Source organism: Harpia harpyja, chromosome 12 (genome assembly GCF_026419915.1).
Source record: "Harpia harpyja isolate bHarHar1 chromosome 12, bHarHar1 primary haplotype, whole genome shotgun sequence".
Lineage (NCBI taxonomy): Eukaryota > Metazoa > Chordata > Aves > Accipitriformes > Accipitridae > Harpia > Harpia harpyja.
In genome coordinates this window covers 26,995,837-27,020,039 of record NC_068951.1, presented here as the reverse complement: position 1 = coordinate 27,020,039, position 24,203 = coordinate 26,995,837, and the positions used below count along the sequence as shown (strand labels likewise).

Here is a 24,203-nt window from a genome sequence, read left to right as displayed (position 1 = left end):
AGCTGTAGTTCGTGAGACTTTTTTCATATTGCCCGCTATTTTTAACTCGAGTGCTTTTATCTCATCTTCCTTACTCTCACACACCTTTGGTGAAAATCATCCCTGTTTTTGGATCATGATAGCATCTTTGTTATGGCCACTGTTCTTGAGCTAATGTATGTCTTTTCTGGGAAGTGCAGCACTTTCGGGCACACTACTTTCTCAATGTGAAGCATACTTTTGCTGCTTTGAAGATAAGACATAGTTCAATGAAGATTGCTAATGATTTTTGTTCCATTACTACATGAGAGTATGTTGAGCCAAGAGATCTCCAAAGTGTGCCATGAACACAATGAAATGGGAGAAGGAAGAAAAATATTAAAATTCCTGAAATATGGTAGAGAAAATAAAACCTTTATTCAAATCCAAATACAACTAGAAGAATACAAGTCATAGAGTAGGAGTCAATTTGGATGCTATCAGTAAGGTTGGGAAATAATGCATGGTTGATAGTAATGAACTGAATTTACAGCATCTGTCGTCTTATATTAATTTCCGTGCTGTCAGTTAAAAGATGAGGAGCCCTAAAAGAACTAATTTACAACCACTGTTTTTAATTTTGAGCTGCTGTTTTTTCTGCTTTCCACATGGGATCCTAATGAACTGCATGCAAACTGCAGTATTGCTCATTAAATTTTAGGAATGTTCATTTCTTATGATAAGTATATGTATTTATAAGTAGTTCCTGTTTATAATACAGACAGTGTCATCTTCAATATGGTATTATAAGGCACCATGGAAATGAGCAGTTCATATCTTGAAAACACAAAAATATGTTTGAGTGTCTTCTAAGGATACAACAATTTCTGTTGGAATATAGTTTAGGCCTTGATAGGAAAAGTAGTCAGGGATGTATTATTTGCTGTTGAAATTGGTGGAATTGTGCACATACCAAAAAAAGTATGTGCATTTTTTCCTGAATTAGGGCTTTGATGTTTGTTGCTAAACAAATCATTTTTAATTAAAAAAAGCAAAAAACCAAACCAGCCAACCAACCAAAAAAAAGGTGGTGGTGATGCATGCTCCAGTCATGAAAATGTTCTTTCTGCATTACACTTAAGTATTATACTTTTATGTCTGCAGATGAATTTGGAGGCATTGGTGTATAAATACATAGGTAAGTTTCTTTCTTTTGGAAGGGATGTATTTCTGAGAATTATATATACAGAGGCAGGAGGGTTACAGCTGTAACTACATTTATTTATAAAATATAAGTACTATGTTCTATAATTATTTTTGTAAGTGTATGGATACACTTGTCCTAAGGAACAAGGAAAGATTCTTCCCATGTGTTCGGTTTTTTATTTTTTTATTTTTTTTATTTTTAAACACTTACTAGAGTTATGAAGGGTGCTTTGATTGTGATTGCAGCAAAAGTAAGGAACAAACAGATTTCTGGATCAAGTTAATGGATTAGCTGAGGTTAATTGCTGCAATCTAGGATGCTGACCAAGTGGATTGTAGTAGGGTTTGTAAAAATATTTATAGCAATTAGAAATTTCAGCGTGAGATGCAGAAATACCACCCTCTTGTTTAAGCCTTCTTTTCTTCCCCTGCAACTACTGAGTCATACTCCAAATTTTTTGAATGGTTTTATACTTCTAAGAACATTATTAGGGAAAAAAATAACTTCTTGGTCACAGAGAGTAAAAATTATATTACCTTTATTAAAATGAAATTTTTGAAAGGTCATTTTTCTGGACCAAATTTTTATACCTCTCAGTTACAAGTAGTAGCTGTATCTAGAACAATTCTCCTAGGATTTTTTTCTAAAAATAAATTAACTATAGAGCATGTTATGAAAACTTTTGCTTCCACATTACACAGGCAGTTTAAACTGAATTGTGTTTTTTGTAGGCCAGCTTACTAATATTTTATAAGCAAAACAGACTTTAAGTAGGAAAATATAGATAAAAATAATCTCATCTGATATATTTTTTTGAAGCACAAAAGCTTGGTTTTCAATGTTTTATGACAGCACACATGGAGATGACATTTATATTATATGGTATAAGGCTATGAAGCAAAATGTGTCAAGTGCCTGTTTTGGCTGAAGTTTGATGTTTTTAGGTTGTTGCTGTCACTATTGTTTTGTTCTGAAACAGTGAACATGTTAAAATATCCTTCAAGTAATTTTTTTTTTCTTTTAACCCCAGTTATTTTCTTAGATATCATTTAGAAAGAATGGAAAAGATATGAAATACACATTTCATGTGCTTGCATAAGATGTAGATGTGGCCCTTAAGCACAGATTATAGATTGGGCTAAGAGTTCTACCTAAGTCAATGTCAGATAACAAAAATCCTGCTGTTTACTGACTGATAACTCCAAGTGTTTTGGCATGGATGAGCTTTGTGGTGGCTTCTGGATGGAAATGCATGTAGTTGGAGACTTTGTTGTCAGGTGTAGTCAGTTCATATTGATGCATGAGTAAGAAGGCTCATGTGTGTAGACACTTAAAATATTGGTGGGTAAGCTAAGAAATTCTGACAGATTGGTCACTGCTGTAGCTAATCAAAGCCGTTGAGGCCCATTAGAATTGCCAGTACTGGGAGCATATAGACTTTGTTCTGCTGATCAATGTTGGGCCACTAGAATATAACATCTTGTTAGAGGGTATGTGAAGTAGTAATCTAAGATAATTTGTTAGCTATTTTTTGGATGATGTCTGTGTATGCTCTTTGTAGAGTTCTAGGAATTCCATGGGTTTTCCGTGACTAGACTTACTCATTAACTTTTTATATGGTGTATGAAGTATCCCTTCCTTTATTCACAAACAATGTCAACAGAAGTTACTACCCCCCCCCCCCCCCCCCCCCCCCTCCCCCGCTGCCTTTGTAAGCACATGAAATCTGTGAGGAATGGTGCTCCTGAATGACTGCTTGGACTTAAAGTGATTTTTTCCTCATTTGTATGGGCTGAAGAGGTTAGGAGGATAAAAGTATCAAATTGGGGTCTTTTTTTTTTTTTTTCCTAAATCTTCCTTATTTCTGTATAGTAGAACTTAACATTTTTACCAACCCCTGTTTTCAAAGCCCTGGTGAGGACAGCCCATTTCTGTCTTATTTCAAAGCAACACTTTCTTGCTTGGCTTTAAAAGTACAGGCTCTTGCTACAGCTGTGGCTTCAGTTCATCAATTACAGCCTGTTCTGGGTGCTGCAGAATTCTGATAATGAGACTTTGTCATTTTATATAGGTCACTATAAGGACTCAAGAACAGAAATCAGATAACAGGAAGCAATTGGAAAGAAAATGTGAAAATCCAGTAACTATATCTTTTAACAGGGAGCTAACTGGGTAAAACTTTTATTCCAGAAGTTTGATTAGCAAAGCCTCAATTATAATTTAAGACATTACAGTCTATGGCCTTTGATTTCTGGATGGAAGATATTTTGTGAGGTTCGTAGATTCAAGCACTTTCATCAGAGGGACACAAGTCCATCAAAATGCAGAGATTCACTGTACGTGCCAGTTTTTTTTCATATAATCCAGGTGAAAACAAATATTAGTGAATATTTAACATTTTTGCAGGGATAATCGCTATGCACATTGGAAAGGTTTTCACCTCCTCCCCCTAATTCTAAGCATCTTCTGGTTGACTTAGAAAAGGTAGTATTTAGCAGCTAAGGATATCCTGCAGTGTATGAAATCTCTCTGGAGAAACAAGGTTTTTTTGCATAGCAAGTGGATTAGTATCATTCATTTGTAGAGTTTTCTTTGATCTTTGAGAAATTCCAAAATTATGATGATCCACTTAACAGAGGATCCAAATACAATTCAGTAGATCATTAGTAAAATAAGTGTTTGTGGTAGCACTAAAAGGCCAACTCAGGCTTGGATTAAACTACGATTTAGCATTATAAGAATACAAAAAGAGATTTAGAACTTAATTCAGAAACTTAGTCTAGTATAAATTATAACCAGTTGATACACCAACAATAAGAGGGGAATTCTGATAAGTGCATGCCTGTGTGAATAAAACTCACAATTAAATGTTTGTTCATTCATTGAAAACAAACCGATCTGAAGAAAGTACAAGATTTCAACAAGGAAATGATGGGGATGTGTGTCCATGAACATCAAGTTTTGCATATAAATGTTGGATGCAGGGGCCCACTATCAAGTCCTTGCTTTGCTTTATTTACACCTGTAACTTAAGAACGTATGGTAACCTACAAAGCTATGTATGACTGTGTCCTTTCTGTAGGACCACTTCGAGTGCAATAAACATTAAATAACCTGCTGGAGAGACTGAGACTGAAGAACTCTACCTCAATAGGAAAGGCACTTGCCTGGGTTCTGGTAAACTTAGTTTAAGTGCCTGCTCTAATAGATACATAATTAACCTGTCTGAAATAAATCAGCCTTAATGAGTAAAGCAGAGACCTACTCCAGAATACCCGTTATGCTGAAAGCTGGGACACTAATGTAGGGTACATGAGTGGGATTCAAGTCTTCAGTCTTAGACCTTACCAACACAGTAGATAATGAGATTTTCTTTTTTGAAATCTTCTAGTTATTCTGGCTTATCCTTCAAAAACTTACTGTATCTTCACAGTAAGTGGTGAAAAATGTAAATCCACTTTTATTTATAAAACTAAATATAATAAATCTTCCATAATTTTCTGTGTCTTGAAAGATAAAAGGGCTGTAAGTAGGAAAAAAAAAAAGTTGAAAGTATTTCAAAATGGAATACATTTTGGGAACAGATAGACAAAAAAGTATATCTGAACGTTTTTTCACTTTATGTGTAAAATTCTCTTAGCCAGTGTGGAATTTACTACTGTTCCATCTTATCTCTAAGAAAATGCTTAGAAAATTTAGGCTACATTTTCTTTAAAAGAAAAATGATGAATGTAAGCTTTGCATTTCAAGGATTAATATGATGAAGTAAAATTGTGCCTAAATGTTGTTATACACAATCCAAATTTGTTGATGTTTAGTTGTGGAGTTATAGCAAGTGTGTAGAAAGGTACATATTTCTGCTAAGAGATATTTTAAGAATTTAGCTTGGGGTGGTAGTGGAGGAGGAGAGTGGGGAGTTTTTGTCTTTGGCTAAAATAGGACCAAAGTTGTATAGTGAGTTACAGTGGTAGCTGTCTGAAATGAAGATTTCCGAACTCAAGAATGAGTTACAGAAGCCTGTGCTTGAGAGTGACACGTTCCCTAATTACCAAGACACATTATAATGTGTTCTGTTGATATCAAAGGATTGTGAATGGAGTAAATACCTATTTAGTTAAACAAGCACTGGAGTGAAATGTGACATTTTCCCATTTGATCAAGGTGGGAAGGGAGGGTGACTGCAACAACGGAAGAAAGGTGCTGGAACAGTGAATGGCACCGATGCAGTAAAAGGTCAGCTGTAAGAAAAAGGCATCTCATCTTGAAGTCTCAACTACTCTTGACCCTGGACCAGTAGCGAGAGCATATCTGACATTTATGTGATTCACCACTTTTTTTTCTTTTCCCCTCTTGCATAAAGATAAAGCCACATTTCTAGAACAGTTAAGCAGATTTCCACTGTAAGTGTATGAGAGCCTTTATAGGATGGACCCACACTCTAAATCATAGAAATGTGGCCCATTTCTAACAGTCTCAGGCTGAGGGGATCTTTTTTGAATGCCATGTATATAAAGAGAAGATCTTTTATTTTGTGTTATGTAAGTAGAGGGGCTATTGCAACATGGGTCAAACATAGGCTATTTTTCTTTAATTTAAAAAGAAACCCAAACTTGCTGTCTACTATGTTATTATTTTGGAAATTATTGGAATGGTGGTTCTGAGACTCTTAAAATACATTGCTGTAAGAAATAACAAAAAGGTTTATAAAAAACCAGGGAAGCTTCTGATCCATTTTTTTGAAAATGCTTACAGTTTCTAAGGCAGGTGACAGTAAAAACACTGAAAAACTTGATATGGAACATTATATTTGGTAGAAAGTGCAATCTTTTTGGTTCTAACTAGGCTATTCACGTACTTAGAATTTATAGAGTCATTTATATTTTGACTGTTTCTCTTTCAAATTTTGCTTTTCCTCTCAAATATCTTTTTGAAAACAACCATAATTGTTATCTTTCAGTTTGTTTACTCCAAACCCTTCCATTCCTAATGCAATTTCATGATGCCCATGCACACTATCTGGTGCTTGGCTTTTGGCCTGTGGGTAAATATCGATTGCAAGAAAATTTAAGGATGGTGTCCTGTTCAGTTCAGTTTTTCACTGCAAGGATCAGAGAATCTGTAATATTGGCTAAGTAGTGTGCAGACTGATATATTCCAAATGAAAATTTATGTGATTCTGTGATTTATCAGGTGTTTTGACTTCACATCAATTTTGGGAGACTGTTACTGTATTTAAAGAATGTGAAATGTATTTACTAGGATTTTCTTCCTCAGCTGTGGGGGAGTTGCTTGCATTGTTAGAACATTTCTGTACTGCTGCCTGCTATGGGGTGTAACTTGTCATATTATTGACACTTCTAAAACACTGCTGTTTGTTTCTGAGTGTGTACTAATGATCTATCTGTGTCAGAATTGTTTAGACTGCCATATTAAAAATAATAAAACTGAGAAGAGCTAGACAATCTAACAAAATCTGCTGTTTGAACATTCGTGTGTGTATGTATGACTTTAAAGAACTTTCTGCTTAATTAATTAATTTAATTAAGTTTTTAATCCAGAATTTATTATTCTATAAAAAAAAATTGTGGAGAAAAGACTTCCGATGCTAAATCAAGAGAATTTCTGTCATCTAGTTATGCAGATGCTTGTATATTAAGAATGTCGATGTCATGTATTGCTTCAGTTGAAGGGTGTCAGTATTTCTTAAAGAATATAAACTCTGCTGCCTTGTCACATCATTAGGTATCTTATTACTTGCTTTGTTAATGAATAGCATATTCTGTCTCAGGGCTTGATTATTTTTTATAGTTCTTAACTAGCAACTTTAGTTCAGTTTTTCTTCAATATAAAAATACTTGATACTGGTTGGGATGGGGTTTGTAAATAAAACGTAATACATTTTGCTAGGTGGATTGATGTAGTTGGAAAATCCAGACAAGCTAATTAGTACATCTAATAGTAATCTTTCAAAGGATAAATTGTATAGTTCATTTATACGTAATATGGAGTAATATGCATTCTTTCCACCATCGCAACTTGGCAAGAACTCTTCATGATAAATAAAAATTACAAGAAGAAGAGGTTGCAGTTGTCCTTGTGAGCAGAACAGGGAGTTATAAGATTAGTGTAAAAAAGTGTTCAGTGCACCGGATTTGCTGATCTGGGGGTAATGTAGCTTGGCCATAGGAAGACTGATGAAGATACAGAATGTGTCCACTGGGATGGAGATAAAAAGATAATTCTATTTTTGGAAATATGTCTATAATAAACAGAGCAGGCTAAACAGGTGGAACAGATGTGGTGGTTTTTATTTAAAAAAAAAAAAAAGAGAAAAAAAGAACAAATCCAACCCCAGTATGATAGTCAGTGCTTTGTTTTGCAAGGTAATTGCAATTTGAAATCTAATAAGAATTGGTGATGAAGAGCAATAATAAATCAGCAGGCAGAATTTTCTACATTAAATAAAAGAACAAGTACAGTTGCAGTAGGGTATATCCTAAATTATGAATATAATTCTAATTTCAGCACTCTAGAATGCATTTTTAGATCCAAGCTGATTGCATCATGGGACAAGAAAATATGGGTAGTTACCAACATATGGAAAGTTATTCTAAAGGAAACAGAGTAATTATTTTAGGCATTTTACCAGATGGTTTGTCATCTAAAAACTGCTTTGCTTTGCTTTTATTTTTCTGACTTTGCAATCAAAGTGTGGACAGAAGGAATGTATCCTAAAGAAATTTAGGAAGGGATAGTGCCATGCTTCAATCTGCTAGTAATACTGGCCTTCTGGTTTCCAAATATTTACCTGGCAGATCTCTGTACATGTTTGTGGTGGAATATGGCTTTATTTTTTATGTGGTAGATGCCACAGCAAGGAGTTACAGGCATGCCTACAGCACTGCTTGCTGTAATTCTACTGGCTTATGAGGGAGGAGGTTTCTGTGTTTAGCCGTTCAGTTAAGATAGCCAAATTTTTTTTTTAGTTGCATTTCAGACATAAATAACATTGACTGTGTTCTGCATAAGACTAGAATAATTATTTTGCATTATGTGTTTCTGTGGAGTTAGAAAATATGTAAATATTTCAGTTCTTTTTTTACAAATCACGATGTAAGGAAGTCATAATTCAGGCAGTCTAAAGGTTGTTGTTCCTTTCCTTTTTATGTTTTCAGGAGAAGGATTCTGTGCTTTATCAAGATTCAAATCCTGTTTGAGATCATAAATTAAAATGAAATTGCTAATTATTTTGTCCTTACTTGGCATTTTTGTGTGCAAGAAATTATTCCTGAATGTCGTCATAAAATATGCAGTCTGTTCCAGTAAAGGCTAATAGAAAAGTAACAGAAGTGTGACAAATGAAGCTGGAAATGTATTGGCAAAGCAATGTGACAAAGCTTGTGCAAGAGCCACCTGCTTTTTTCTTACCTTTCAGTCTCTCACTTTTTCCAAATTCAGTACTAATCCACAAGCCCAGGAAGACAAAGATGCCTTAAAATTTCTCTGGCTTCCAGCTTGCAGGCTTCTCTTTACTCTCTGAATCTATTGAGGCCCAGTGTGACTAGCCAGAACTGAATTGACATTTAACCTGGGTGTACGTAGTCACTAAATTCCAGTAAAACTCTCTTGGGCCCTAGTTCATTCCTGGTAAGCTGTTTTTTGAAATTAAAATAATTAAATAGAAGTGACGCTTTTGGAGAAATGACAGCTTTGAGTATAATTAAGTATTACATTTTGTGTATACCTGTGTTTTAAATACATTTGTTCTGGCTAATTATTTATGCAGGTGTTGACACTTTGATTTGAAACAGTCCATTTCACTGCATGCGTTGTGCTAGGCTTTCTAGTGATCTGTCCCTTTGTTCCATTTGATATGGCAAAAGCAGATAGTGAAGCAGAATTCAATCTTGCTGAAAGCAGTAATGAGCAAAATGGTTTATCTGATTTAAATGGGAATTTAATGTTTCATTTACTCTTTTTTGTTGTTGCTGTCACAGAAAGTCAGTGGTTTGGCAGAGGAGACCATAAGAATAAAAGAAACATTTTATGTACTCCTGTATCTCTCCATCCTTGAGGCTTTAAACCTCATTTCAGTACCATTTCACAAATCCAGGCCTATTTCTTTTAAGGACGAAGACCATGAAGATTTAGTTTATATCTGGTTATGGTAGTCTTTGTCTTTTGATTTTTAAGACCGTAAAAGTTATGTTGCTTCTGTCTCCCCCCTAACCCCCCCCCACCCCCCCATCCCCCCTTTTTTTTAAACCTGTATTTGGTCCTGGAATTCCAGGAGGTATGGATAGAGGATGCATGTGAGGCACAGCTAACAAAAATTGACTGGAATTTCTCCTGATCAAATGCAGGAATGTTGGGATAATGAATTCGTTACTGCCAAGAGGTATTGATGCTTCCAGATGAGCTCGTAATTGAGCAGCAGATCATTTGAGCAAGAAGAGAAAATTGTATGGATTTGGTAAACTAGTGAAGCAGACTGTAAAGTTGTAAAGGAGGGATGCTTTTTCTTCAGCCATTTTTGGAGGGGAGGGTGGATTTCACAAGCTTAAATACAGCAAGAAATCTTCAAGACTGACTTGTAAGCCAAGTATCCTAGTGCAGCCTGCACAATGGAAAAGGGATTTTGTTCACATGCTGTTGTTTTTCCACCAACTGTACTTCTTTTCTTTCATTTTCATCTAGTAAAGTGCGTTCATGTATGAAATCTCAGGGCCTAAACTGACTTCATGTCATTTCATTATCAGAGGTAAACGGTGAGCTAAAGAAGTCCACAGTGAAATTATCTTTGAGGATATATGAGTTCCTCCTGAAACAAGTGCATGGACATTTGGATGATGGTGTCCTCCAAATAAGATATTAGAGATGTTGGGGATGCATTTGAATGTGCACTTAAGAATTTGGACTCAGAGAGACAATATTAAAACTGGACCCAGCAAATCAAATGCCACAGAAACCGAGGCTTCATTATGAAGTGTTCAGCGTGTTTGTGAATATCCATCAGAACTGTATGGAAGATGTCAGTTGTTGACAGATTAATTCCTAATACTTATTAGGCAGGATAACTATTTTCTAGGATATTTATTTATTGTCTAATTTGGAGTCTTATTTTGATTTTGCAGCTGACACTTCTTCACTCAAGGATGCAAACTTACATAAATGCCCATTGCTCATTGGTGGCTCAGTTCCACTGCATGTTTGATCATTGGTTGGATAAAAAAAGATCAAAATATGAGGGTCTAAAAATCTGTAGTCTTTAAGGATGCAGTTGGAGTAGATGTCCCATGATGGTACTGCAGTTATAATATATTTTACCATTTATAGAGAACTTACAGAAAATTTGAACAAGAAGCAGTAGTGGGGTATGCTGGAGAGCTTGCAAAAAGCTTTCTTGTGAAAGTGAGCAACAGCCTAATTTTTCCAGAACAGGAGAGAGATGGGGCTAGATCATTTATCAGGTTGTTTCTGTTCCAAACCGTAGGTCTCGAGTAGTTCTAAAAATTCTTTCTGCTGTGCGTCCTGCAATAAATGGACTTCTGTATTCCTCCTACATATTTATATTGTAAGTAAACGTAGTGGAAAGCTTATATGGTATATGTGCATAAATAACATTTTTGGCTTTAGGTTTAGAATTTAACTTTTTTCCCCTCTTTGTCTCTTTAGACTAACATTTCAGAAAGTAGTACTTGTGCTACTTTGCTTTTTGTTTTAATGTAAACAATTGATATTCTATGAGGATTTTGCAGTGAATGCTGCAAGAACACATCTGTAGGTGGAGATTTCAGGTTAAAGATATAGCACCAAGTCTAGCAAGTATTTAGTGCTGACTCATTTTTTTAAAATGTTTGCATATTCTTATGTAAAATACTTGTATTCTTCTGTCCTTGTAATACAAATCTATTTCTTTGGGCTAAGAACTGTAGCACTAGTCATATCTCTCCCTCTATTTTATCTGTAACTCAGCCTCTTGTTGCAATAGAGATAAGAATCCAAAACCCATGATTCATCATCTTTAATATTAGAAAACCAGACTTATTCTGTGACTAGATGTTTTGATCAATTAATACTTCTTTCTCTTGTATTGTCAAAATATGTTTTTGTGTCTCCTGGTCAACTTCTCTTAGCATCTTTTCTTCTTGCTCTAGACTCTCTCCCCCAGTATTTATTTCCTACCCTATTTGAGAGTCGTCCCCCTTCTACATTAAATAAGAAATTACTTGACAAAAGAGCTTTTTATTTAGATTAAAAAAAATAAATCTTATTTCTCAGAAAAATATTTTGTGTCTTTAATTCAAAAAGAATTTCTGTAAGGCAAAAGGCAAGTATATTAATGGGAAGAGGTTTGTCAGGATTATTGGTTAACCATATCATGGTTTTCAGATTTTTTTTGACTTTCAGTGGAATCTTGAAGGAACACTGAATCTGAAAGGTTTTCTGGGCATAAGGAAGCAAACCAGAAGCAAGACAAATGAAGAGAAAATTATTTTCATGACTTTTCTTTTTCTTGTCCATATTTTTGTTATCCTTTTAACTACTTAATTAAAACAATTTTTGAACCAACTAATAGTGAGGGAGCAGGGAGTAATGACAAAATTTATACCACAATGAGGTTATGTTGTGTTTTACCATTTTGCAAATACAACATTAAGAATCTTATCCTACTCCATTGCAATTTCTGTCCTCAGAGGGAATGGAAGTTGTGTAGTGTCTTAAAATATCATGTAACCTGACACAATAAGATACGTAGGATATAGCAGAGCAGGGATTTAATGAGATTTTTTTTTTTCTGTCCATCACCAGAAGCTTCCTGCAAGGCATGCTTATAGCAGTGGTTTAAAGTTGTTACATTTCTTTTCCTATCTTTATTTTTTGTAAAGTTTGTTTTAGTATAAACATATTTGCTGAAGGTCAAGGACAAAATATTGATGCAAGATGTGTATGTGTAGTTTTCAGTAATTTAAAAAAATATTTGACATTTGTCAAAAGATGCTGTCTCAACCCGTGATGTAAATACATGCATGTACAAATTGAATTTTATGTCGAGTTGGATGCGCCCCCGGAGATATACTATTGTGCAAAATGTATTATACTGTTTTGCTATTTGTAGACTCAGTGTATGGCTGCCTGTTCACGTTTACTAAATCACCACCTTTTAATACAATTACACTAGGAAAAGTAGCATTTTTAATATCGTGACTAACATATCTGAGCTAAGCATTATGAGTGACAGTATGCAAGTGCTTCACTAATGCATGTGACTTGGAGGCAATATGCAGGGTGATAACCCCAGAAGTAACCTAAAATTCTTTTATAGTGGCAGGAAATACTCCCTTGAAGTCTTGTAGCTGTTTCAAAAGGAGGCAAGTGCTTCAGCCCCTAAAAACCTGATAATCTGGAAGAAAATAATATCCACAAACACTTCTGCTTTCCTCTGGAGTGCTATCAGATACTCTTGTGTGTCTTGCTACCCATTATATCATAAATCAGTATGGGAGACTACCTTTCAAAAGCCCTGATGTTTGACACCAAAAATGAATGTTTTGTTATAAGAATTAATGGAATCTTGCAAAAAACCCACAGGAAACTATTAAAAATGGAAGCATGCATACAGAACTCTAATAAAAGGCTGCTAGAGCTATCTGCCGGAAATAGAATTCTGCTGCTATTGTCTTTGTATTCAATACAAAGCTTCCCAGCATGATTGATCAGATCTGCAAATCCTTACCCTCCTGATTCGTGTGGGTAGTCGCCATCATGTATCGTACATGTGTGCAGGAGAATGGTGATGTACAGAACCTCAGAGGGTCTGTGTCTAAACCAGTAAAGGCAATCAATTTTGTCCTTGAATAAAGTGAATAGAGAGTTATGTGTCACATAGACAGAAAATTATATATAGTGGCAAAACAAATGAGGGTCATTGTAAGAGTTGGTTTTAATATTTTGATTGCTATGATGAAAGAACCAGGGAAAAGAGCAGGTAATATCACTATACCAGTATATAAATCCAAGGTATACCCACATCTCTGGTACTCTCTCCCCACCTCAAAAAGGGACAGTGAATGATAACAAGGTATTTAAAACAACTTTTGAATATCTAGGATTTTTCTTGTTCAACTCTTTTCCAAACACAGTTGTGATGGAAGTCTCTAAAATCATGAGTGATGTGAAGAAGAGAGCAACATATTTGCTAAATATCACAGGATAAGGAATAGGGACATATATTAAAATTACCAAACAGAAAATTTAAATCAGACAAAAGGAACGTTTCCTCATTCAACACAGAAGTTCTACAGTTTAGTTATTGCCATAGAATTTTTTTAGATGCCATGAAGTATTGCTGAGTTCAGAAAAAGATAAATCTAATTAATAGCATCGAAACATTAAGGGACTGGGCCAATAGACATAAATTAGTATTGGCATTATTAGCTAGGACAGCAGATTTGAAGTCATTCAAAGAGAGTAATAAAAGATTTGGAGAAGTAAAAAAATATGGGGAATGATCCGTGACATAAGTTTCAACTTGTCTGGATACAGACTAATTCATGAGGGTAAGCCATCAAAAGAGAAATTTGTATGAGTGAGAAAAATTGTAGAATAATATTGCTTAAAAAAATACACTTGTTTCTAGAGTTTATAGTGGACAGCGAAATGACAGCGTGCACACTGTCATTTTTTGTAGTATAATTTGATGACAGATATAAGGTCATTTGATATATGACCTCATGAACAAAATTCATAGGAGAGCTTATTTAGGTCACAGCCCTGCTTTCTACAGTGCTAGAAAAATGGGCTGTAAAGTATTGTATCTGATTTTGTAGATCCCAGTGTTTAGACCAAGTGAAAGAGAGACTTAAGCAAAAAAAGCCCTATAATAATTTATGCCCTAAAGGGACAGGGCCCCTTCATTTGTGCCCTTTCATCTAGAGGGGGCACAAATCCTGTCATTTCTTTCAGGAACCGTTCATTAATATTGTAATGTATTTGGTAACAGCTATGGACTTTAGGGCAGATTTAGAATGATAGATGATGAGTTTATTGCTGGGCACTAGTTTACTGAAACTCGACTCATTTTACCATTTCTACATGTATCTTTCCTCATGTTGAATGAGAATGCATGGCATCCTGGAGACACCAGTAAGATATCTTACAACTAGCAACTTTCTGCTTGGCATCTCTGATGTGACAGAGAGAAAAAAATAGTAAACACACCGAGGAGTAATTCTCCTATTTGTAATGACAGGCTCCCTGTAACTTGCTGCAGGAGACCTCAGATTGCATGCCACTGTCAGAGAAGTGGGCTGAACACCAAACTTCTATTTCCCTAGACCTAGAGATTTTAGAGATAGTTTCCTGTTGGAATTGTCCTAGCCAGAAGGCACAGTCCTCTGCACTAAAGAAATGAAAAGTCTGTGTATATAACTAGAAGTTGTGAGAGTGAGCGAGAAGCTGAAATTACAAGAAAATAATCAAAACCTGACATTAGAAGAATTGTATCGGCGTAGGCTAGAAAGATAAAACCCTGAACAATTGGTACTGTATATGTCATGGGAACAAAGATCATCCAGTTTATTTCAATACAAATCTTAGAAGGTCTGTTGGACCACAAGATAAACTTGGTTTTAAAAAATAGCTCTAAAAAGGTTGTTATACTAACTGGGCAAAACAGCTGTTTCAGAGGACGTTAAAAGAAGCACTGCCTCTAGCCACTGAATATAAAGACCTATTTTATGCATCTGAAGATTGGCTTATTCTCAATGTTCAGGCATATGCTGCTGTTGTCATACCTTAACAAGTTACTGTGTGTTAGCTGCCATGAAGTAACTGAGTTCACTCTTCGCCTATCATAAAATGTGAGATAAAACGTTGTAGTTTAAACTGCTTTCACAGAGCAAAAATCACAGGGGTGGAGAGTGTGACAATGGGAATGAGTGTCAACAAGAGTGAGTGATGGTGTTTAAGCAAGGAGGAGCAGAGAAATTTTGGGCTTTTGTCTCTGTTCCTAACATTGTACAAATATCTAATCCAATTACTTCTTGCAGTAAAATGATAAATTCTTCAGGGATTAGGAACTGGATGTTGATTTGAAACTCTTTGGACATTGCTCTTTACTTGCAGGCAGGTGCTTTGTTATGAGATAAAGATGCTGACTTTTCTATACTGCCTCCGACACTGTCTTAAAACAAAAAAAAATCACTTGTGACCAGAAAACTGTTTAAGTTCCCAATCCAAGAAGGAAGGCTGTGAGTCCTTGTCTGCTGTAACAACCAGAGAACTGAAGGCAGCTACTTCACACTGGCATCCCTTTACACTGATTCTCTTTAGATCTCATTGATTATATTAAGTACTTGATGTGTAAGCCCCAATAACTATATTAAAAAGGCAGCACGGTCTTGGAATTCTAATCTGGAGCCCAAATGATTAAATTCAAGTATATATTAATATAAAGAGGAAAGAGTTTTTAAAATAGCCATCATGAGGAGTAACTTAATCCAGCACAGCAATATGGAGAATACATACTGAGAGAATGTATTCATGTGTTTGCAATTTTTTTCATCTTTCTTTCAGTATTTCTCCAACTAGACAATATTTTAACTTTTGATCTGGCAGGATGTTTGAGAAATAAGAGAAAAGTCAGGAGACCACATACCTGTAATTTACTGTGTTGACAGTAGTACTGGATGGAGTGCAGTAATGTTAGTTGTAATGCTGGTTAGTTGAAAGTGCTGGAGGACCTATATAATGCTCATCTATTTGACCAGGTGCATAAGCGTTTTCTGTTTAATGATTGCCAAATGTCTCGGCTGGCAAAATGTCTCCTTTCTGATGTATTGTGGCTTGAAATTATAACTAGTTCTCCTTTCCAAACTCCCCAAATTTTAATTCTTTTTTCCTACTTCATTTGGAAAATGTGGCATCAGTGGACAGCTGATTATATCGCATCTCCTAGATACCTTATGGATGCGTTTATTATCTTTTCCTGTTTTCACAGCCTCTTGTGGGCAAAAAGCTATGAGAGTAGCCAGTAGTCACATCTATTGAGTTTTTCAGGATTTCCTGTGGTATTGATGGTTCAACTGCGTAGTTTTACTGCACAACTCACTGTGTTACTCAGTCCTCCTCTTGTTCTTACAGCAAAATATGCACACAGTTCTTGTATCTCATCTAGAAAATGTCTGAAGCCTCAGACTTCTAAATCAAGAAATGCCATGAGTACTTGCACTAATGAAGTCTTGTTTTATGTGAATTTGTGTCTTGAGGTTGATTGATGTTGATGCTAAAGAAAATGAGAATGCTGTTGCTGTTCCTGTTGTTGAACTATGTAAGGGTGCTGTGTCTTGTAGCTAGCTTGCTGTATAATAAAGTGTGAGTTTATGCTGTGGTCTTTTTGCCGGTTAGAGCACTTATGGAGGCTTGATCTTCTATCTGGTTGCTTGTTCATGCAATGGAAGTAAAAGAAGTTTAATTATTTTTGAGATCTCTAGAAAGCTATCAAATCTGGTTTGTTCACTGGGGTAAAAATTTGTAATGGTGGACAGACACATAGATTGTGTAAAACTTGGCATACCTGAAGAGAGGCTATAGCGTGCTGTTGTTTTTAAAACAGCTAAAAATTTAGGAATTCACGCTCTTATTACTTTCAGTAGGATAAGTAATTTCTTTAGTCAGTTTTGAAAATCGCAGTAGCAGATTGTTTGGGATTTTTTGTTTCATAAAGATAATTTGAACTGTATTCCTCCCTGGGCTAGTCCTGATCTCATCATAACTCAGAGTATTCATGGCAGAACTTTAAGATTTTGAAGTAATATTATTAGTCTTGGATTAGACTGTGACCCATATGCTTAACTTCAAACTTAAATTAATTAGAATTAATTAATCTTTTATTTAAAAGAATCCTTTAAAATCTTTTGCATGTAAGTTGGAACACTTGCTTGTTTGTTTTTTATAGAATACCATGTGTCATTTTTTAGGTCAATTACTGACTTCTAGAATAATATAAGGGAGTATATATACTTAATTTCAGCTTCTCACAAGTGAATAATGTATTTGAAACTGGCAGAAAGTTCATTCTGGAAATAAAAATGTTATGAATTTTCATATCATTACATATCTTAATGTCCTATCATAAAAATATTTTGGGCACCCTACTGTTGCTCAAGAAAAAATACTTCTAAAAAGGGAAAATGATATTACGAATAAAGACACTATAGATAATTCTTTCACTGTGTGATGTTTTCATAATGAAATAACAGCATAAGATCTAAACAAACAAATGTATTGTGTTACTGTAACAAATTTAATGCTTTGTCTTCAGAATTACCCTCTAGTTTTACCACGAGTAGTAAGAGTGCCACTGGGGTCCCATTTAACAATTATACTGTAGGTTGCCAACCCTTACTGAGAGTGAAATGAGATGCTGCTGCAGTAAAAAACCTCAATGCTAATCTTCACAGATCTACTGGTACTTCTTAGATCCTTTCAGTTAAGTAGTTGACCTATCTGCAAGATGGGTATTCTGACTTCATATTGTTTTTAGAAAGCATCTTTGCTAAGTATGGGTATTGCTGAAAACCACAGTAAGTTGACTTATCTTGTCTACTTGAAATGTAATATTAAATCCACTATATCTAGACAAATATCAAATAGTTTGAATGGCCTTTCCCACCAGGATAAAGAAAAACGTAAAAAAAAATGAAAAAATTTAAAATGATCTGATGCAGAAAGCTAAGAAAAACTGTAAGGTGCTTCTCAATTATTTATGTATGTGCTTACATCTAGAAGTACTCTGTGGTTAGTGTGAAGTAGATATTTTCCTTTTGTTGAGGGAGAGGGAAAGTTATCTCAATTTATTTTGTAGTTATTTCAGTGTGCCTCGAGGTAAGAATGTGCCTGAGGCTAGGTAGAGCAAAGCAGTTGATATATGGTAACTTATTATGCAAGGGTAACTTAGCCATTTGCTGGAGCTCTGTTTTTAAAATCTATCATGCTGTTTAAAATTTGCCTCGTTATGTTTGCTGGTTTTTCAAATAGATTTGGGCAGCCATGCTTTGGTTCTCAATTAAACAGACAATTTCTTTAGGCATTTTTTTTGCTGCTTCACTGAAGTAAAGAAAATGTTTTATATCCATTTATTACATTCACTGGCAGCTTCATTACTCTGAATATTCAAAACTCATAGAATGAGAATGGCAGCTTGGAAGCAGTCCAAAATGCTCATAGTTAACGGTGTTTCAAAGAATCATGTTCTGAATTATCTGATAAAGGTTACACTTCTTTATTAGATTTATTGATGTCTTTCCTGATGGGTTAGGGCATTGAGTGGAATTGCTAAAGGAAAACAGTAAATGTTTACTTCTAGAAAGAAGTTGCTTACATTGTAGTTTCGGTATGATATAGTTCCTAGCATTAGCCTTCTAAATCTTGATTAATTCCAATTCTGTGTTGCAGTTCGTACTTAGTTTCTAACAACTGAAACTGATGTGGGTGCCATATGAATGTTTTATGTAATATATAAATGTTTTGTCCTGCTTCCATTGTTTTGAGGGATGGGAAAGAAAGCCCTGATTGCTCTGGTTCCAAGACCTCTGTATAAAGCACTTTCTATTACTTTGTGGCCTGACCATTCTTTAAAGTTCCTGATACCCAGGGCTCAAATTGATGTAATTCATAGCATATGGGTACTTTTTAGGATGAAATAGCACTATACTGGCACAGTTATTTTTTTTTCTCCTGACAAATTGTGACATTCCGATTCCTGTATGAACTGGCTGGTATCTGACCAAGGTGGAGGTGGTCACCGCACCCTGCGAGGCAGTGTTTCACTACGACGTAGTACTAGTTCTCCACACATGGTAGAAGAATTACTTACCAAGAGCGTCCTTAAACACATGGGCAAAAGTAATTGCAGGAAGCTTTTCAGTAGCAGCCATTTAAGGTGGAGATACCTACGTGCACCACGGTGCTGATACTGGTTAATTTTTACATTCTCATGAGACAAAAAAATCTCATTCATCCTCTCATAATCACAGTGTATTAGCCACTCTTTATTTCTGTTACGTTTGGTCACAGTTGGAAAATTAATGTATTCTTCAACGTACTTGTTTTCAAGCAGGTCTTGTTTTGATGAAGAGCATAGTATCTAAACATACAATATCAATATAATTTTGCTGTCTTTTATGGGTTAATTAGAAAAGATAATATAATTTAGGAATTTTTTTTAACTTTAAAGAATCTTTGCTGGATATTTCTCTGAATACTTCTGTTTGTCTGTTGTCTGAGCAAAGAAGTGTTCAGAAGAAACTTGAATAGCCACAGAAAGAAACAAAAGAGGAAAGAATAAGAAAGAAATAAACCTGAAGAGCCACAGGTTACAGATTTAGGCTTGCTGTACAGAGATAGATTTCTTTATTTATATTTATTTGTATTTCACTGCTGCTTGAGAGCTCCTATCTACATCTGGCTCTGTGCTTCCCATCCTGAAAAAAATTGCTTTCTAACCAGACAACACAGGCAGTGTGAGAAAGGAAGTGTAATCTCCATTTTACAGTTAGGAAAGAGGTAGAGAGAGAGTCTGACTGTTCTCAGGTCACACAGGATGTCTCTGGGAGAGCCAGAAATTGAACCCACATAGGTTGCTTGAGTCCCACTGAGTCACAAGACAGTCTTTTCTCAAAATAGAAGAAAATGTATTTGCTTGATATACTGACCTCAATGCTTTTTCTGTGGACACTTTTTGGAACATCTGGGGTTTTTTTCTATTTTGATTCATCCTGTTTTCTTGTCTTTCATTTCGTATTTTGCATTAATATTTAATGTGTGATAGAATGGGATTTAAAACTTCACTGTGTGAAGGATTGAATGAGGTTGAGTTTAAATAACATTTTTAACATAATTAAACCATTCTTTCAAAGAGATTACATTTCTAGGTAATCTTTATTGCCATTGCTGTGTATAAGATCTAAATCTGTTTCTATCTCTCTTTTCATAAATTGATGCATATGCAAAGATAGTATGATATTTCAGGTGTGCTTGTAAGAAAAAGACTTAATTTTTTTTTCTACTTACTGTATTAAAACCAAACTGATAATAGCTTAGACTGTAGGTTTTGTTTATTTTCTTTCTAAAGTATTCAGAAGTCGATAATTTTTAATGTACTGTGCATAGCTTGAAATTGGCATGTCTGACCCCTTTTCTCTGCTGGTGATATGCCATGGATCTTCCCATGATCTCTTACTGGAGACCAGTTGTCTGCTTTTGTATTGGGGAATTTCTTCAGCAATGTAGGTGCAAAGCCAGTTTTACTGATTTAGATTTCTCCTGAGATCTGTTTTTACCAGAACACACGAAGAAACTAGCTGTCTAAATCCCAACCAGCTAAAGTCACTTTACATAGTTGAAAACTACAACATTTTATCTTGTAACTGGAAAAATTATCTCAGGGAGACATTGAAGATTTGGAAACTTTTGGGCTATGTCGGCTTTTAATATCTGAAGACTGTTTTGGAGGTTGTGCTACTGGACACATATGTAAAATATCAGCCTTTGACATTGTTGTGGCAGCTTGGCTTTGTTAACAGGTTAACATTCACTATACAGAATGGATTTAAACAATTTGCTGAATTCCTAATATGAGGACTGGGTTTACTCTGTTTTTTTCTGTGTTTTACTAAAGTGGCAAGCTGGTATAATGTTGTCTGTGATTGTAGGCAACAGTGATAAAAACTGAGCCAAAAGTTAGTTTTGTCCTAACACATCTAAGAGGAGAGTTGCAGGTGGAAGACAGGTTTTGCATAGTGTGTAGGAGCTCATCTATAGCCTTCTTTTTAGGCTTACCATTCTATTTCTTGAAGCTCTCTGGAGGATCTAACTGGACTGTCTCCAGGTAGAACAAGTAGAACCACTCTGAAGAGATGCTGAGTGAGCATTAAGTGACAAATTGGTGTCACCACAAGGAGTACCGGCAGAAAGATCTTGCAGATTTACACCCTGCAGTGTTTTATCTTAAATGGAAACCTTAGGAAACAATTGGACTGGCTGGCAAGCAATCTATGTTTGTGAGTGTGATTCTTAAACAAGCCTAGTGTTTATACCATATTCAGTCTGCCTTTGTAAATTTAACTGCAATATGAAGGGCACCTTGGTATGCATCTAAGGACTCTATTGGAAAAATACTCCAAAGATTACAACTGTCCAGGTATATGGAATAGTAATTGCATGCAAATACATTATATGATTTTTAGCTCACCTTTGTCAGCCGCAACTGCTGACTCTGCCTATTTAGTCCATGAATGTATTATGAAAACAGACAGACTGTTAAATGGAGAAATAGTGATGAAAACAAGAGACCTAGATACTAAATATACTTTCTTAATCAAGATTATTGAAATTCTACACCTAAAAAAAATCTGGAATTTTTTAGTAGCAATTATAAGGTGTTCCTGTTTAATCATGGGCTATATGGATACATATTACTTGCTTTCTCCTTTTCTCTGTGCAAGTGTTTTAAAATACTGTGAACTTCACAAGGAATGGCTAAAAAAGGACTCTCTTAATTGTGTACTCACAGTATACTTATATTCAGCTCTCAGTTATGAGACCAAGGATGTTTACTTTTCTGTGTGAGCTTCAAAAGTTTGTTGAAGGTTAAGCCTTGAAATTTTTCTACCTTTTAATTCTGATGTAGCCATGCTGTTCACTGTGTCAAGATGTTTCTCAAAGCCCTTGCTAACCTTTGGTGCCACGTTGGAGAGGACTAGAGGAACCACAGAAACATCACAACCAACAAAAATTAATGTTTTATTTCCTTGTCTCTTTTTAACTGCTAATTAAAATGAACTTTCTTTAGTTCAACAGAAAACTTATGTGCACAAAGGGCATTGATTTGTTTTTGATAGGATTACTGAAAGAAAAATGAGCTTTAGAATTAATAGTAGCTGAGAAAAGGGAATGGTAAGTTAAAACCCTGTGAAGTACGTCATAAAACTCAATTCTGAGAAAGTGCATGGCTGAAGTTCTACATCTACACTCATCTTTTTTTATTCTTCATCTAAACCAAACAGTCTTAATTATTTTCACTTCCACTGTGTGTGGAAGGTTAGTGGCGATTCATAAGGCACAAGGCGTTCTTCAGTGCATGGCATGGGCAGCAGTAAGCCGTGCTTGTCATTAAGCACATCTGTTTCCAGTCAAACAAGCTCAAAACAGTTTACAGCAGATAACATGTATCACAGAGCACTTTTTATTATTTTGCTTGTAAAGTGAATGGATATATTCACTGAGGGGATAAAGTGCCCTTTGTGATTGTTTGAAAAATTTTTTTTTTTCTTGTTACTAGGTTTGCAAATAATAACCTTAACATTTTAGGTATGACGAGAACAATTAAATTCCTCAGAATAGAATAAATGCTGATTTTTTTAAATAAAAAATGGGTTAATGTGAATTTGGATTAATTGTGAAAGAATGAGTAAAGAGCTTATCCAACAATAGGATAGTTGCATGTCTTTGAAACTCAGATTTAGTCCAAGCAACTAGAACATGAAAAAACTGTTGCAACCAATTTTTGACCTGGGCTTTGTTCACACGTCAACACTTTTTATCTTCAGCACTCTTAAAGGAAAAGGAAATTTCTGTGAAAATCTCTGCTGCTTGGCAGTGGGAGCAAGCTTAAAATGTAATTGACAAACCATAGAACAGAACTAGGTTTTGTTCCTTCCTGGAAATTTTTCTTTTCTTTTCTGTCACTTAAATATTATTTTGTGGAGAAGCAATCTAGAAATTGTTCTTTGAGAACTTATATATTCTGTTGATTTGCAAGAGAAAGACTTTAAGGAGATAAATCCATCTAATCATTAAAATCCATACTTCCTCGACACTTGATATATTAAGTTTATATAAAGTCACTATATAGCTGAGTTTTAAAAATGAAGAAGAGTCAGAGCTTGACCCTGATGTCTAATGTGTCACCTGATATGTATGAGATGTGTCCCCATGCAAAGTAACTAACATTCAGAGCTATAACCAAACCACAAGATAAATGAGTAGACCTTATATTTTGGACTGTCTTCCATGGCCTCTAACTCTTCTGCATCGGTCAGTACAAAATCTGACATTCATCATTAACTGTCTCCAAAGTTAACTTTCATAATAATGTTTCCTCTGTTTTCTGTCCAAAAATGTTACAGAGGCTAGGGTATAGAATAATTCCAGCCAAAAAAAGAATTCTAGCTGAGGTCAATAATAGTAGTGTTTTATATAAGAAAGTGTAGTACTAGGATTTGGTGTCCCTGACATCAGGCCTTTGAACTCATGGAAAGGTAAAATTCCTAGTGTACACCCAACACTTGTTTTTATGACATTAATGATATATAAATGTTATGTAATTCTTTTGATAATTGAAACAAATGTTTAATAATAAATAACTCTGGTGCTTTACTGAGAAATATAATACGAAGCATTGCTTATGCAGGGAAGGACTGGAATGTTGTACAGGGAAGAACTGGGTAACCTTTCGGACTGGAGCACTTTGGTGAAATTTGCATTTAAAGACTGAGGAAATGTCAGTTTCCAGTGATGCGTTATCACTTCGATGTGAAGACATTTCGAGGGAACTGCCTGGCTGGCTTAGTTGGTCAAACGATGGCAGTGAGTCAGCAGTGTGATTTAGCTCTAAGGCAAACGTTTCTTAAGTAATATCAAGGAAGCTGTTTCCAGGACAAAAAAAAGTATTGATGCATTTGCAAAAGGCACTGCTAAGCTTTGGAGTCTAGGGTGCAAAAATGAATGGAGGGCTTGTCCTCCACAAGAAGACTGGGCAAATATGGCTTATTTAGTCTATGAGATGAAACTTGAGAAGAGTTTGTAGATGTATTCTGTAAATACATTATGGATATAAACATCAGCATAGAAGAGGGAAAGTGAGTGATGACATAAGAAACTGAGTACAAACTAGCTGTCGATAAATTTAAGCTAGACATTAGCTAGGCAAGCCTAGGAGAGGATTTTTCCTACATTACTGAGCTCAGTCTTGTCC

At 35.3% G+C, this 24,203-nt stretch overlaps 1 protein-coding gene across 1 annotated transcript in view; it reads left to right on the top strand.

Annotated features, from left to right (window-relative positions):
• DNER (delta/notch like EGF repeat containing) overlaps positions 1-24,203 on the top strand; it is a 135,442-nt gene that overhangs the window by 28,686 nt on the left and 82,553 nt on the right. The window lies entirely within an intron of this gene.